Here is a 15,894-nt window from a genome sequence, read left to right as displayed (position 1 = left end):
GAGTGAATCAGCGGATGGAAGAGCTTTCTGTCTTTCTTTCTCTCTGTATCAACAATTAATCAATTAAAATTAAAAAAAAAGGAAGCCACAGAAACTTCTTGGACCTCAAACACAGCTACATGTGGCCCTGGAGGAGCCTTTGTTCCCCTCGCAGCCAGCACACAAAGAAATAGCAACAGGGAAGTGCCGCTCCATCCCCACCCTGTCAACCACGGAAAACCCCGAAGGCCAAGACCTCCTCCGCCTGGGAGGGGAAGGCCGCCCAGGTCAGGTATGTGAGGAGAAAACCCCCAGCCCTACCGCTCACAGCTTTTGTCCATCACAGCCCTCAGGGCGGGCAAGTCCGCAACTCAGGAGCAACTCAGGACGTGGAAGGGCTGGGAGGGAAGACAGGGAATTGTCCCTCGCCTTTTGGAAGGTGATGGAAATGTACTTGCCCGCCCCAAGCACTTAAGCATGAGTCTATTTCTCCCATGGAGCATTTATTGTCATCCCTGATTGAGCAGTGACAGGAACGGGGTCAACTCCTTACCCCTTCCTACGGGGAACCCAGCCTAGCACAGCCAACAGGTGCACAGAGCTTTCTGGGGAAAAAATGCAAGGACATGAAGTAGGGCCCACTAGGGGCAGGTCTGAAAGTAGCAGCTGCAGCAGAGATGATACTTTTAGCTGCCGCTTGTGCCAGGACAAGTGAGGGGTGGTGGGCAACGTGAGAGACCTGGGGAAGCAGGTTCAAGAAGGAGTCCAAATGAGCCAGAAGACAGTGAAAGTGCAAGATGAAGGCAGGGTGCTCCGGCCACGGAGGTCCCCAGCAGAGCAGAAGTAACCTGCTTCTCTCTGTGTTGCTTCCAGCTTGCTGTCACCCAGCTGTGTCCTATCACACTTGGAGAGCTGCAGGAAGGGAGTTCTCTGACTCCGTGAGCGGACCATCCCACTCGCCATGCCTGATCAGGTCTGCTCCGCCTCCCCCAGACTGTGGCATGTGCCTCCTCTGACCTCTTAGCATCTCCAGGGAGACTACATAGCTTGGCCCTGCCCTGTGCAGTCCCTCCATGTCACACTAAAGACTAGTTACACCGTAAAATCTGAAAAGAGCATTTTCTCATGTGATCCCCTTATGAAATCAGGAGATGTCAGGCTGTTTTTCCCAGGGCAGGGATGGGTAGCCGAGGCTGAGAGCACTTGGCTGAGTAAACTGGCCAGGATGACAAAGGCAGCCACTGCGTCCTGCTGCGTGGCCTTTTTTCTTTGCAAAGGTGATCGCAACAGCAGTGGCTGCTGTTGGCTCAGGCTACTGTGCACCGGCCCTCTGCAGCCGCGTCTCAGGTCCCCCTCCCCGCAGCAGGAGGAGCTATGAGGCTCTCCAAAGAGCATCCCCAGAGTCTTATGCTAATGGTTAATGAATTGAGGATGGAGATGAGGTTTAATTATGGCATCTAGGAGGTGGCCCAGGGAAAGGTCTCCAGAGTTTGGGGATGCAAGAATGCAATAACAGCCAAGTTCAGCACAGCTCTTGTTCTTCCACTTCCAGACCTGCCGCCCGAGTGTCACTCCCCTCACACACTGCAGCTCTGATGTTTCCACTTTAGTCGCACAGAGCTGACAAATGTAGGCGGAGCCTCCTTCTCCACTCTCTGAAGCGAAGGACAACTGTATAACTTGCCAATGGCACAAGAACAAATGTGACACACACACGCTTACAAAATGTTCATGTACAGAAGCCCCCTTCCTGCTGCTGGGAATCACTCAGCTGCCTAACCTGAGGGGCAATCCAGCCTGAGCGAGTCCCTAGGAGAACGGGCCAACAGCCTGAGAAAGGTCAGGGCACCCCTTGCCATCCCAGCTGATCTCCCAGCCAGGCACATGAGGCCACCACGGGCTGCCCGGTCCCAGCCAGGCTATGCAGAAAGGTCGGCAATTCCCAGACTTGGGAGGAATGACGCGTGCCTGCGGCTCTAACACCCTAGGAGTGGGCAGACTGTTACACACACAAACTGGCCAAGGCATTTCAACCTGACTGCGCACCGGACAGAGCACCATCCATTCACACAGCAGAAAGAAGACGGGTCTGCATGGGCGATTGCCTAACCAATGAGGTCTCAAGGCAGGGCTGGGGGCAGAGTAGCAGGGGCAGTTACCACTGCTGAGACACACAAACAGCAGGAGTTAGTGACCGACTGAATCCAGCTGTGTCTAAAGGCATGGGTCTGCTCTGGAAGGCATGTGTGCTGTTGGCTATAGAAGGATTCTCTCTAGAACTCCTGATGGGTGGGATGCTGGCACAGAGGCACATAGGAGTGAAGAAGATCGGAGAAGAGCAGGAGGCACTTTGGAGGAAGGAAAGCTACAGGCAGGAAACATTCACTGCAGGAAACGAGAATTGAGCCACAGCCTCCCGACTAGTCCTGCACCGCATCTCCTGCAGTGCCAGCCCCTCTGTCGTCAGGAACAGCCGCAGGGACAATGTCAGGTCACCTAAGACATCCCCGACCCTGAGACCTGCCCCTCTGAACTCTCCATTCACCCTCAGGTCACTCTGCACAGCCCTTCCCAAAGGTCTATTTGCTGGCTGCTCGCACCAGGCTTGGCACTGCCACACAGGTTCCCAGCTCACCCTGTGGCCTGAGTGCTGGGCATCAGCAGGTGCCTCCATGAGGGCCTCACACAGTGCCTGGCCAGCACTCAGCACGTCAGGCTCATCCGGTACTTATTCTTTTCGCTTTTGGTCCACGGGTTCACTCCCCAAATGGCTGAAATGGCCTGAGCTGGGCTGAAGCCTGGAGCCAGGAGCCAAGTCTCCCGTGTGCGTGCAGAGGCCTAAGGACTTGGGGCCATCCCCCACTGTTTTCCCAGACACATTATTACGGAGCTGGATTGGAGGTGGAACAGACGGGAGTTGAACCGGCACCCACATGGGACGCCAGCGCCACTGGCTGCAGCTTCTCTTGCTACACCACAGTGTTGAACGCCACCAGTAGTTCTTGAGTGCGAACATGAATAAAACAACTGTTATGCTGGCTTCCCAACTCCAAGTAGGGTGGGGACCACACCTCAGAGCAGGGTGGCCATGGCTTCCTGGTGTTTATCTGCACCCCCATGTTTATGCATACTCGTGAGCAAGGACTGATTAAGCAGCAGGAATCACTTTAATCCACTGTCAGCTGCTCTCCCTGGGCTCAGCCTCTAAGTGCTCTATTCTACCTATCATAGGCTCGTGCCACCAGCAACTATAGAACAGCTATAAAATAAGGCCAACAATGACTGTTTGATGAACAAATAAATGAACGGATAACATAACAAGAGAAGAGTCCGAGTTTTCCATGGTACACAGAGTCCATCCCTAGGCCTGACACATGTCACATCTGAGTAAACAGCAGGTGACCCTGCTGTAAACACAGCACGCATGCCCATGAGGGGCAGACACTGCCCCTTTCCAGAAGACCTGGGAGCAAATCTGCGTATTAAACAGGACACAGAGCCCTGCTCCCACCTGAGGCTCAGGTCTCAGGCTCCTTAGCCTGGCACGTGCGACCTTCAAGGAAAGATGCAGACTCTGTTTACAGCATCGTATAATCCCGAACCAACCGCTCTACTGGTCTACCGGTTTTTGAAAAGATGGATCTATTTACACATTTGTGTTCATTGGTCCCACAGCGCCCATAAAGCAGGGCCCAACTCACGGCTGAGGCCTAGAACTCCACAGGGTCTCCCAGGCAGGCAGCAAGGGTGCAACACCTTGAACTACCACCCGTGGCCTCCCCACACGGCTGCCAGCAGGAAGCTGCGATTGACCAGAGCCTGGAGTTGAACCCAGGCACCTCCACACGGACACAGGCAGCTCTGGACGCCCCCAAGCTAAACTGGCTTTTTATTTTATTTTTTTTTAAAGATTTATTTATTATTTTTTTTTTTTATTGGAAAGGCAGATATACAGAGAGGAGAGACAGAGAGGAAGATCTTCCGTCTGATGATTCACTCCCCAAGTGAGTGCAACGGCCGATGCTATGCCGATCCGAAGCCAGGAGCCTCTTCCGGGTCTCCCACGCGGGTGCAGGGTCCCAAAGCTTTGGGCTGTCTCGACTGCTTTCCCAGGCCACAGGCAGAGAGCTGGAAGGGAAGCGGGGCTGCTGGGGATAGAACCAGCACCCATATGGGATCCTGGGCGTGCAAGGTGAGGACCTTAACCACTTGCGCCACCGCGCAGGGCCCTGAACTGGCTTTTTAAAAACAAACTTGTCAATTGCATTGAACTTTGAACCTCAACCTGCAAGCTCTGCAGCCCAGGGCCTTTTAACCTCTAGGTCGGTGCCCCAAGAGTGGCTGACTTGCAGCAGCACTGTTCGCTCAGCTGCTCTACATGGCGGCCCCAAAGTCCACCGCTTCCCTGTGCTGGTCCCCCAGATGGCCAGTAGCTGTTTCCGCCTAACTCACATCACCCTGACCCCCAGCCGCGCCTCTTCCACAGCCAGACTCTCTTATCCTGCGTCCTGAACAGGGGCCTGCCTGGGGGGGGACACGTCAGATGCTCGTCATCTTCCAGGAGGCCCAGGGACGCTCACATGACTCATGGCTCTCCCTGGTCACAAGTGAGACAGGCACGGCCCAGCCAACACCCAACCCGTCCCGGCTGATCAGCCCGTTGTTACCCACTCGCTCGTGGTGTGGCCAGTAAGACCCACTTGGGACCACAGCAGGGAATTGTCTGGCTTAAACCAAGACTCAGAGGTTCCAAAAATACACATTAGCCCTAACTGGAGCAAATTCTAAGCCAACACACCACAGCCAAGCTCTTAACTTCTCCCCGTCAGAATCCATAAGTCATCCCTGCTCCCCCATTGGGGTAGCCACGGCTCCCGGCCCCCCTCGCGCCATCTGGCATTCCTTCCTGCCTCTCAGTATAGCACAAGAAATCTCCAAAGGGATTTTTGTTCTCCAATGTTGTTTCTTCTCAGGGCAGGGAGATAAAGTTGACATAATTCGTGGAGGAGCAGGGCCGGTTCGATTAATAAATCATTGTCGTTCTCTCCAAGTGAAAAAAAAAAAGTCATCTAAATAATTGTGAGCACGGCCCTGCTGAGGACGAGCCCCACATTTTTTTTTTAATGACAGGACTCTTCTTGGAAGCCTGTGGACGAGTTGTGATGCAATAGTGTGGCCTGTGGCTAGGTGTGCCCGCAGGGCAGGCTGGCGGAGCCATGGCGGGGGAGGGGAATTTCCCAAAACCAGCCTTTCCCTGATTTACTCATCTATGTGACAGAAACTGTACAAACTTTGACTGTTTTGCAGGGTTCTGCTGAAAAAATAAGCCAATGAGAAACAAGAGTGAATAACCCGGGGCAGCAGTAAGGACTCAGAAACCCTCACTGGCGCGCTGCGAAACTTGGCCGTGTCTGTCTCACAGGACCACCTGTGACAGCAGCTACCTGTGGCCGACGGCGGCCCACGGGCCAATGAAAAAGCCTAAACAGTCCATGCTTAAGAAAAGACACCTTTCACTGCAGGCTGCCATTATGATTGTTCACTTCAGTGGCTGTTGTGGTTGCTAATCACACGTCTGAGATAAATCGAGGGTTTGTTTTCATTCTTTTTAAGATTTAGTTATTTTTATTGGAAAGGTAGATACACAGAGAGGAGGAGAGACAGAAAGATCTTCCACCCACTGGTTCAGTGCCCAAACGGCCACAGTGGCCGGAACTGAGCTGATCTGCAGCCAGGAGCCTGAAACTTCTGGGTCTCCCACGCAAGTGCAGGGTCCCAAGACTTTGGGCCATCCTCGACTGCTTTACCAGGCCACAACCAGGGAGCTGGATGGGAAGTGGGGCTGCTGGGATTAGAACTGGCACCCATATGGGATTCAGGCACGTGAAAGGCGAGAACTTCAGCCACTAGGCTACCTCACTGGGCCCTATAAATCGAGTTTTACAACAGGTAGGTATCAGTGACGGAGGGGACAGAAGTGTGTTTAGCTGCCAGCAGCCTTGGATCCATCCCCGGTGCCCAACGGAGGCTGCTGCCCACAAGGCTCAGGGAGTCCCACCTCGGTGTCTGGACGTGGGTGTCGTTACTGTCGCTACTGTCACTGTTTTGAAGATGAGTAAACGGAGGCTTGAGGAAATGAAGAATCTGCTGCAGGCCACACAGCCAGGAAACACTGGCACCTGCCTCAGAAACCAGCGCCTACGTTGACTCTGCTCAGCCCATGAAGGAGTCACTGTGTCTGTCCGTCTGTCGGGGAGGAGCAGACCCGCCCACAGGATGCCACACCGCTCTGCACACAGCGGGTCATGGCCAGTGACCAAGTGGGTGATACTGACTCTGAAGCCCCATGCAGAACATGATGCTCATGGAAAATGAGACTGAGGCTGAGACACAGTGTAGCCAGATCAGTTTGCACAAGGGCAGCTAGCTGACCAAGAAGTGAGAGAAGATGCAGGGATAGAGACGGAGGCTGGGCGAGGAGCATAGAGCAGCTGGGCGGCTGGCTGGCCTTTGTGTGTGACACAGAATGAGGGGCAGACAGGGTCCAAAAGCCAGAGGGGTGGATGGGAGGAAGCTGAGCAGAGAAGTCAGCAGACAGCCCTCTTCCAGGGCTAGTAGGGCGAGTGGTCCCCACCTCCCTCCTGCCTTCCCGGAGGCCCAGAGGCTGGGGAGGTCAGGCCACCCACCACACACACTCCCACACATCTGAAAATGAAAGTGGACACAATCTCGGGCAGTTGGTACAGGTGCCTGTCACACGGGACAGCCATTGTCTAGCCTCCCTTTCTGAGAGGAGTGGAATACCGGGGCTTCCTCAAGCATGTTTTTCTTCCTCATCTGAAAAGATTTACTTGAAAAGTGGGAGTCCAGAGAAAGAGACAGATCTTTGAGGGTGGTTCACTCCCCAGATGGCCAGGAGCCAGCAACTCCATCTGGGTCTCCTAGGCGGGTGGCAGCAACCCATCCTTGGCTGCTTTCCCAGGTGTGTTAGCAAGGAGCTGGATCAGAAGTGGAGCAGCCGGGACTTGAACAGGTGCCCATAGGGGATGCTGGCGATGAAGGTGACTTCTAGCCCACTGAGCCACAACACCGACCCCATGAGGTGGGTTTCTAAATGCAAAGGCTAAGGTGGGGCTGCACAGCCCAGACAGACTTGGTCATTAGCAGTTTGTGGAGAGGCTGTGGTTTGAGTACAGGAACTAGACATACTGCAGTCTGAGTTTGAGTATATAGAGCATATGTACTGACAGGCCACACGCTCCATAGCAGAGCCCCTTGGCCCATCTCACAGATGTGCAAACTGAGGCTCTAAAAGAATTCCACGCTTTGTCCAAAACCACTTGGTTAGTGAGTGGCAGAGGTTCGAAGGCATGGCTATCTAACACAGCAGCCCAACACTGCTGTTCAAAAGCTTCCTGCAGAATTGCAGTCCAAGTTCAAATGCAGACAGGCTTAGGGCTGGCATGGGCCTTAAGCCCACCCTGCCCAACCCACAACATCTCCTGGTGGATGACACCCATCTTGCTGTCGGGGCTGTGAGTGGAGTAGTGTGCCCAGGGGCTGTGAGAGAAGCCAGTGTGCTGGGCAGTGCCACACAGGATGGCGTCTTCCATCCCAGCATCTGAGCTTCCTGATCCCAGGTCCTGCTTTGCTGGCCTGGTCCATGGACCTCTCTATGCCTTGGCTTTTGCATCTGCAAGTGGAAACGATGATAATGATGAAGGTCAGGAGGGCAGGGAGGTTGTTTCACTGTGTCTACTCTTCCCAAGGGATGCACAAAATGAGAACTCGGCAAATGCCTATGACACTGATTGTGGCTGAGAGTAAATGATCAAATCACGCAAGCAGTGACACCAATCTAATGATGCAAATGCTAAGACATCCCCATCCCCAAGGTTTGCAAGAATAAACCTGACAGTGTGGGTGGGACTTGCCCTTCCAAAGGAATATGGAGGAAGAGGGTTCACCCAAGAGTCCCTAAGAACCAGGTGAGTATGCTGGGAGACAGGCCAGGAGCAAGAGGTGCCAGAGAGGGGAGCACGGGAGCATCAGCCTCGTTCCTTCTCCAGGCAGGCCCCACCTTGAGCTGGACCAGGGAGCTCAGACCTTCTGGAGACAGCCTCACTCTCCCCTACACCGTGGATCTGTGCCACACTGGCAGAGGGCTACTGCCTTCAAGGCCCATGACTGCCCTCGTGGAACACTCCAATTAGGCACCAAGAAGCTTTCCACAGTCTAACTGCACAGCCATAGGACAGGGTCAAATTACTGATCACTTTCAGATTCTACAATAGCAAGGTCACCAGTGAGGTGATGTGCACATCCTGTGCCTGCTCAGGCTGCTGCCTGGCATTGCCATCCTGCTGTAGGTGACCCTGCTGGACCTGCTCACTCTCCCTTCCTGCCCTACCCAGGACGATGCCATCCCAAGCTGTTATACTAGTCAGAGAAGGGCTGAGAGTAGGTGGCATCAAGGATTGTACCTGTTCCCAACCCATCTTTGCTGCCTCCTTCTCTTGTCAGACACACCTAGTCAAGGTTTCCATGAGAGACACGTCACTGGCTCCAGGGCTGGTGGAGGGTTTGAGGAAAAGGCCCCACTGAGAGGAAGGAATTTCACACATCTGTCTGAATTACCTGTAAAGGACACGTAACTAAGGCCAGGGAATTACTTCGGCTTTTCCAGAAAACAGTCATCTCTACAACTCCCTACAGGAGGGAGGCCTTAAGAGCTCAACCTGGGGCTAGTGCCATGGCACCGTGGGTAAAGCCAGCTGCTGCGATGCCTGCATCCCATATGGGTGCCAGTTCGAGAACCAGCTGCTGTTTCACTTCTGATCCAGCTTTCTGCCAAAAAGCAGTAGAGGATGGCCTAACTGCTTGGGCCCCTGCACCATGTGGGAGCCTTGGAAGTAGCTCAAGTCTTCGTATTGGCCCAGATCTGACTGCTGCAGTCATTTGGCCAGTGAACCAGCAGGTGAAACATCTATTTTTCTCCATCTTTCCTTCTCTCTCTTTCTGTCTCTAACAGCCTTTCAAATAAACAAATAAATAAATAATAGAAGAGCTCATCTTCCCCGATATGAGACCCCCAGGTGTGCTGTGGGAGCAAGAGCACAGCTGCTGGGGCACAGCTCTGTGGCTGTGCCCCTGGAGTCCTCAGTGGCTTCCCAGTTACTCAGCAGGTGCGGCTGGAACTGTCCCAGTCACATTCTGTCTCCAATGGCTCAGCATCCTAATGTAATCTGTTCTTACAATCCAGGGGAAAGAAGTTTCCCCCTCTTGTCACGACGGAACAGCTCCTGCAGACCTGGCTCACGGGGGGCTCCTGTCTGTGTCTCAGCCCTCCTCTTTCCTGTCATGAGCTGGGCCATGCAGGTTTTTCTGAAGCATTTCTTTCAAACACATTGGTGCTGCAGAGTCCCAGCTTGAGGACCAGCTCCTCGCTGGGGCTTTCCCTGACCAACTTGCTACTCAGAAGGATGGGTTGACTTTTTTCCAGAGCACACGGAAGGAGGCTAGGCTGGAATATGGAATTCACAAAGTCCATCCTGCAGTAATAAAGGGTGGACTCTCTCTCCCCAGCTCTAGGCTATGGCCATGCCTGTCTCCTGCCTGGGGGTCAGCTGAATCTGCCTGCAGTGGAGTGGGGTGCTGGTGGCCCATGCCTTGCACCAGCATCGTCTTCCCAGAGCAATGCTTGCTTGTCTGACGGGGGAAGGGATTGTGGCATGGAGACTATTGCTGAAGTGGGTGAAGAGAAAGCGGGGAGGGGAATGAGGAAGAGGAGGCAGGCAAACTGCTATTGACCAGGGAAACCTTGGGCCCAGGGACAAAACTGACATCATCAAAGGCTGTTCCTGGCCACTCTAACTGCTATTTATAGTCCTTTGAAATATGGGCCAGGGCAGCTTGGGGAGAGGGGTTTTGTTCTCTGGGCTCTTATCTGATTATCAGGAACAAGGAGAAAACAGGTGGGAGGAAGGTGGGTGGAGGTGCAGCTAATGCAATCAGGAACCCCAGGGAGCAGGCCCTGAGCAGCTTCCTGTCTGTGTTGATGTGGCAGAAGGGGTGAGCCCCAGGTCCCTCCACAGTGCAAGTCCTGGCAGCAATAAGGGCCTCAAAGCTGGAGAGTGACCTGGCTCCAGAGTGTCCATGGGCTGGGCTTCCTGGGAGGAAATGCAGGAAGGAAACAGGCAGAAAGCAGGCACAGGCAGCAGCTGTGTCCGGCCCAGGGACTCAGGAGGGGACTCGGCAAGGGAAACTGGGCTGGGATCATCCAGCGGCCGGGGCTTGGTCCTGGTAAGAGGGCACCTTAAGCAAGTTTGCAGAAAAAGGAATTTAAAGGTAAGTTTATTTCTGTGCCCACCCCCAAAATGTTGAGATCTTTGCATATGAGGGAATCCAGAAAGTTCTTGGGAATGCATATTATAAAACAACTACACATGGATTTCACATTTTCTGCAGCAAAATCCAATGTGACTTTTAGTTCCTTTTGTCGGTTTTTAATCGCTATCTTGAAGACCCAGCACTTGAGGTTACGCGTTGATCCTGCATGCCATTGTGGGCAGGGGGACACTCCAAGGTGACCAGTATCATGCCAGTGTGCGGGCCCAGAGCAGATGACAGCACTGCCCACAGGCTCAGGCACGCACCTATCACAGCTTAGCTGTCAAATAAGGGTCCTTCACCTGCTTCTGAAGTCCAGTAACCTCACTCTACCTCGCTAAGCCCAGACAGTTTTCCCAGCCATCAATGTAAGCAGCCCCACCCTGCCACTTCCTCCAGGAAGGCCCCTCTGCTTGGAAGTGCTGTGCAATGCATACCTTCCTAACCCACATGGTGGTCCAGAGGTCAAGTGTGTGAGGTCTCAGGGGAGAAGTTGCTGCTTTGGGGGAGGATGTGCAGAAGGTTCCTAACAGAAATCATTATGGGGAGCATGGATGGTGCACAATATGTTAGCAACTGCTCTTCCACAGTTTTCCCAGTATGAAGTCATACAGAGCTCACTGAGTACCTCCCGGGGAGGATGTAGTTACTGTCCATATGGTATGGTGGCAGACACAGGCACAGAGGGGCTCAACAACTCCCTCAAGGTCACACAGTGTCACGACTTCAACGGAGCAAATCAGTCAATGAATGCCAAGGCCAGTGAACACCTGAAGCCCTGGGCTGGAAGGGCTCAGCCACGGCTCTTTGCGATGCTGACATTTTAGGAGTCTTCCTGCTGCTCACTACCCAAACCTGCAGCCTTCATCATCCGTTACCATGCAACCAACTGACCTCAGCCCCACTTTACCCTGAGTGCTGCCAGGACTCAGGGCACCCAGGAAGAGGAAACCCTGCATGCAGGGGATGGCGTTATCAGAGCAGGTCCCACGTTGATGCCCCCTCCTGCCCTCTGGGTCTACGTGGCACACGAGAGCACTCAGCTCCACACCTGGAAGGACAGGCGTGCTCCGTGGGTCTACGTGGCACACGTGAGCGCGCAGCTCCAAACATGCAGGGGTCGGCGCTGTTGGAATAGGTCCCATACTGATGCCTCTGCGTGCCCGTGGGGCTACATGGCACACGTGAGCGCTCAGCTCCCCAGTGCACTCCTGGACTTCACAGGCTACATGCCCATGGCCGATCATACAGAGGATCCTCCCACCATTGCAAGACCCTGAGCATGCCAGAGCAAGACCCTCGAGTTTACCTCACCTCCCCTTCTTTGTAATTTTGTTATTTTTTTCTTTTGGCCAAGAGGGAATTCTCCACTCTAAGACTAATTGAAGAGCAAGCAGTCACATACCTCAGCCACACACTTCGTGTGCAGCAGCTGATGTTTCCCCAGCAACAGGTCTATTTGTCAGGCCACCAGGTGGTAGGATTATCAGGGGTGGCCAGTACCAAGAACAACAAACAACAAACCTCTCTCTCCTCCAGAAAGAGATCATCTCTCCAGGGAGCTCGCCAGTGTGGCCAAGCTGCTCTGTGGGGCAGACCGCTCCTAAGTGACGCCTGCGCAGGAAGCTGGGTGGTGGCAAGCTCCATGCTGGGCCTTCCTGCTCTGTGCTGGCAGGCCCACAGTGGCACTGGGGATGCTGGTGGCCCATGCTGGTCTACAAGTCCATTGTTTGTCTAGAGACAGAGGCTTCCTTCCTAAAAGGACGTCCTGGCAGTTGGGCGCATGGCCCCAGAGCGCACCTCAAGGCGGGCTAGGGAGGCAGGTGTCGATGCCTGGTGCCTCACAATGAAGCCACCTGCACCCCCCAGAGCAGCGCTGTTAGAGATATGCGGCGAGCTGGAGATGGCTCAGCAGCATGGCGCCAGAGGTCCAGAGCTTCCCACTCAGAAGTTCCGGTCCTGCCACCTTCTCGCTGCTCGACTTTCTGGTTCAGCAAGTTTGCCTCTCAGAGCCTAAGTTTCCACATCTGTGAAGTGAGCTTTATGACAAAAGAACAGAGCCTTCTGAGGGCTGTGGTAGAGATGGGTGGCGGGGAGGGCTCACCTTGTAGGGGTGAGAACCAAGGAGGGTAAGTGTAGGTACCAGCCCAGCCCAGGAGGGCGCACAGACCGCATCCCGGACGCACAGCCTCTCTCGTAGGCACCACGAACTCTTAGGTCTTCCGGAAAATCCTCCCACTGCAATGATTTCTTCTTAACTGATTTATTTTTATTGGGAAGGCAGATTCAAAGAGAAGGAGCGACAGAGAGAAAAATCTTCTGTGGCTGGTTCATTCCCCAAGTGGCCGCAATGAGCGAAGCTGAGATGATCCAGAGTCGGGAACCTCTTCTGGGTCTCCCACGGGTGCAGTGTCTCAAGACACTGGGCTGCTTTTCCAGAAGAAAAGCACAAAGCTGGATGTGAAGTGGAGGAGCTGGACACAAACTGGCACCTATGTGGGATTCCGGCATGTGCAAGGCGAGGATTTAGTCAGCGTGCCATCGCGCCAGGCCCCACTGCAATTATTTCCTGAGAAGTTTTAGCCAAGGCTGGGGCCCTGTGCCTGCCTGGGCATCACTACCCTGCTCCAAATGTAATTCTGGTTCCCTGTGCCTGCCCAGGTGTCGGCCCCTCAACTGTGACTTCACACCACCTGGGTAGACTCCTTACCATGGAAGAAAGCGATTGGCTTGCAGGACTTCAAGATCACACCCCACACATGCTTAGGTACCTGCCTCAGTGTGGGTCCTTCTAGGCTCCAGTGTGATGTGCCATTTCAGCCTGGCCCTGAATCCACTCCCCCGTGCGATGGAACGGTGTGTGTGTGTGACTGCCTGACTGACACTGGGTCTGTCCTCGACCAAATCCAAGACGGCTTGCAGGTCCCCTGCCACTACTTCCTGTGACACAGACACACTTGGGGGTTTCAGTGGCTACGCTGCGAGGCTTGCTGCGTTATGGTGAGGAGGCTGTGGCTCTGTGCATCGATTCCCGCGTTTGATCAGGCTGTGGCAACTCAGAATGATGACCCTTATCATCAAGCTCAACACAGCCAGGGACTGGCAGCTAGGTGGAGCGCGGCGTCTCTGTCAGGGCTAGCAGGTGACCTATCCCAGCGCTCAGCCGGTCACCTGGCCGCACCCTGCTCTTCCACTGCGCCAGGGCGGGGAGATGGAGCAGGGGGCAGGGTGGCTTTCAGACATGCCTCCGAGTGACCGCTTACCTACCACCACATTCCCACCTCCGTCAGCGAGACGGCACACAGCATGACACACACAGGGGCTAAGCCCTGCTAAACCCGATGCCCGTGACCCTCGAAGGCCTCTCAGCCCTGGCGCCCTGGAGGTCTGTCCCCAGCAGGAGCCCTGCCATGTGCTGGCACCAGGGAGCTAGAGCAGAACCCTTGGCTTGGCCGAGCAAGCCCAGGAGCCATCTCCCGGGCTCCAGCCTGGCCTTCCGAAGAGCTAAGGCAAGTCTCTCTCTCTATTTCTCTCTCTCTCTCCCTCTCTGTGCTTTCCATAAGGACTTTTATTTCTGAGATGGTAATTGCCCAATTAGCTGGATTTTCATATTTCTCGTGGAGTTGTCTGCAGGCTTTCTGAGCGTGAAGCCATGTTTTGGAGCCCATCCGCCCTCCCGGGAGATGAGCTGGCGCTCCTGGGTTGGGTTTTTGCCTCGAGCTCTCTGCTAAATAAATATGCGTGAAGGCAATTTGAGGCCACTCCAGCCTATTAGTTCACTGCGAGTTCAAATGGATGTTTTGGTTGCTGTTGTTGTTTTTAGTGCAGCCAAATCTATCACCATGCTATCTAGAGGGGTCTGAAATGTTCTTATCTGCTGAAATTTAGAGCAAGGACCGTCTGCATGCATCCGAATGGGGACTTTCTAAAACTCATTTGCAACTGGCTGTTGCTTCTGAAAGCTACTTGGAATGAAAATTCTCCCCAGCTCTTCTCAATTACTGTCATTTTTAACTCACATTTATATTCTCTTAAGAGTTTCTGATTCATGCCTAGTTAGGTAATACGTCTGTGTCCCAGTGAAGACAAAGGCCACGCGAGCAGGAGGGCAAGGTGCCTCGCCTTGTACTTGGGCCACCAAGTCCTGCATCCGTTTCGGGGTGCTGTGCACTCCGGGAGCAGGTGATGGCGCCTCAGCTGGGTCCCTGTCACCAGCACAGGAGACCTAGGCCATGTTCCAGGCTCCTGGCTCCACTCTGGTCCAGCTCCAGAATATCTGGGGGGTAAACTAGGAGATGAACACCGCCTCCACTTTTGTGTCTTTCTGCCTCTTTCTTTCTCTCAGATACAGGATTAAACGCTCTATACATGCATATACATATACACGAAGGTATTTTTAAAAAGCATGGAAATGAAATAAAAGTGTAATGCGGTACAAAGAAATTGTGAAATCCACACATGATATTTTTGTGACCCGCACTTTCTATGAACTTCTCATGAACGGCCCCTTGTCGCACGCACACCCAACTCACGGGATCGGGACCTCGCCTTCTCGGTAGTAAAATCACAGTGTTTATGGGAAGCCTACATCGCAGAGTGTGAGGCCTTCCTTAGGGAATAACCTCGCACATCCAGCACATTTTCAGGACACACAGGAAACTCAAGTACCAGACAGGCGAGTGGTGCCATTACTAAGTTACTGGCGTGGGCGGACAGCCAGGCAAACCTCCCCCCGCCCCCGTAAGCCATTTGTTTCTCTGTGAGATGCTACTTGATAAGGCAGGACAAGGTCCAGCTGCATCTCCCAAGGTGTGCACCTATTTTCCCTGGAGCCACAGGAGTGACCTGGGTCAAAACGTGGTCTCCCCCGCCAGCTGCATACCGAGGCCCGGGGAGTTCCCTCAAGGTCCCTGGGGCTTCTCACCTATCACCTGGAATCTTAGGACAAACTCCTCCCGCCCTGGCTGTTGCAGGATCAAAAGAGAGACAGGTGGTCCCTCCAGGTACTCTTTAGCCCTTGAAAAACTCCTGACACCACTGATTAGGTGCAGCTCCCGGATGCCCCTGCACTGTCAGGACTAAGGCAAACAGGCTGGGTTGGACCTCCTGACTCCTCCCGTTCCAGGGGTCAAGGTCAAGTCTGATTGTGATGCTCTGCCGGTACCCAGGCTAAGTTGGGCAGTGTCGCTGAATGCTGGCCCGTCTCTGGGAAGAGGCCCTTTACAAACTCAGCTTGCCCAGAGTGGGAAGAGGTTGGTCATGTCTGACATCACCAGGTACATGTCAGACACATGATGGACATCCACGCTGCTGAAATGCTTCCCCATGAGGCCGACCCACGTACCTCCCGTGGGCTGGAAAGCGATGCTGCCACCTGCAAGCTGCAGAAATGCTGAGTTAGAGATGTGTGCCAGGCCCCAAGCAGCAGCAGTAGGATGGGGCAGCCAGGACACGAGGGCTCCGAGTTGCTCCTCTCACTCGGGGAAACATCCCGGTACAGCTGCCCAGATGGAAACCGAGAAACCG

Source organism: Ochotona curzoniae, unplaced genomic scaffold (genome assembly GCF_017591425.1).
Source record: "Ochotona curzoniae isolate NIBS_2020 unplaced genomic scaffold, NIBS_Ocur_1.0 contig_3190, whole genome shotgun sequence".
Classification (NCBI taxonomy): Eukaryota; Metazoa; Chordata; class Mammalia; order Lagomorpha; family Ochotonidae; genus Ochotona; species Ochotona curzoniae.
The sequence above is the reverse complement of the archived record's forward strand: the minus strand, read 5'-3'. Positions refer to the sequence as shown.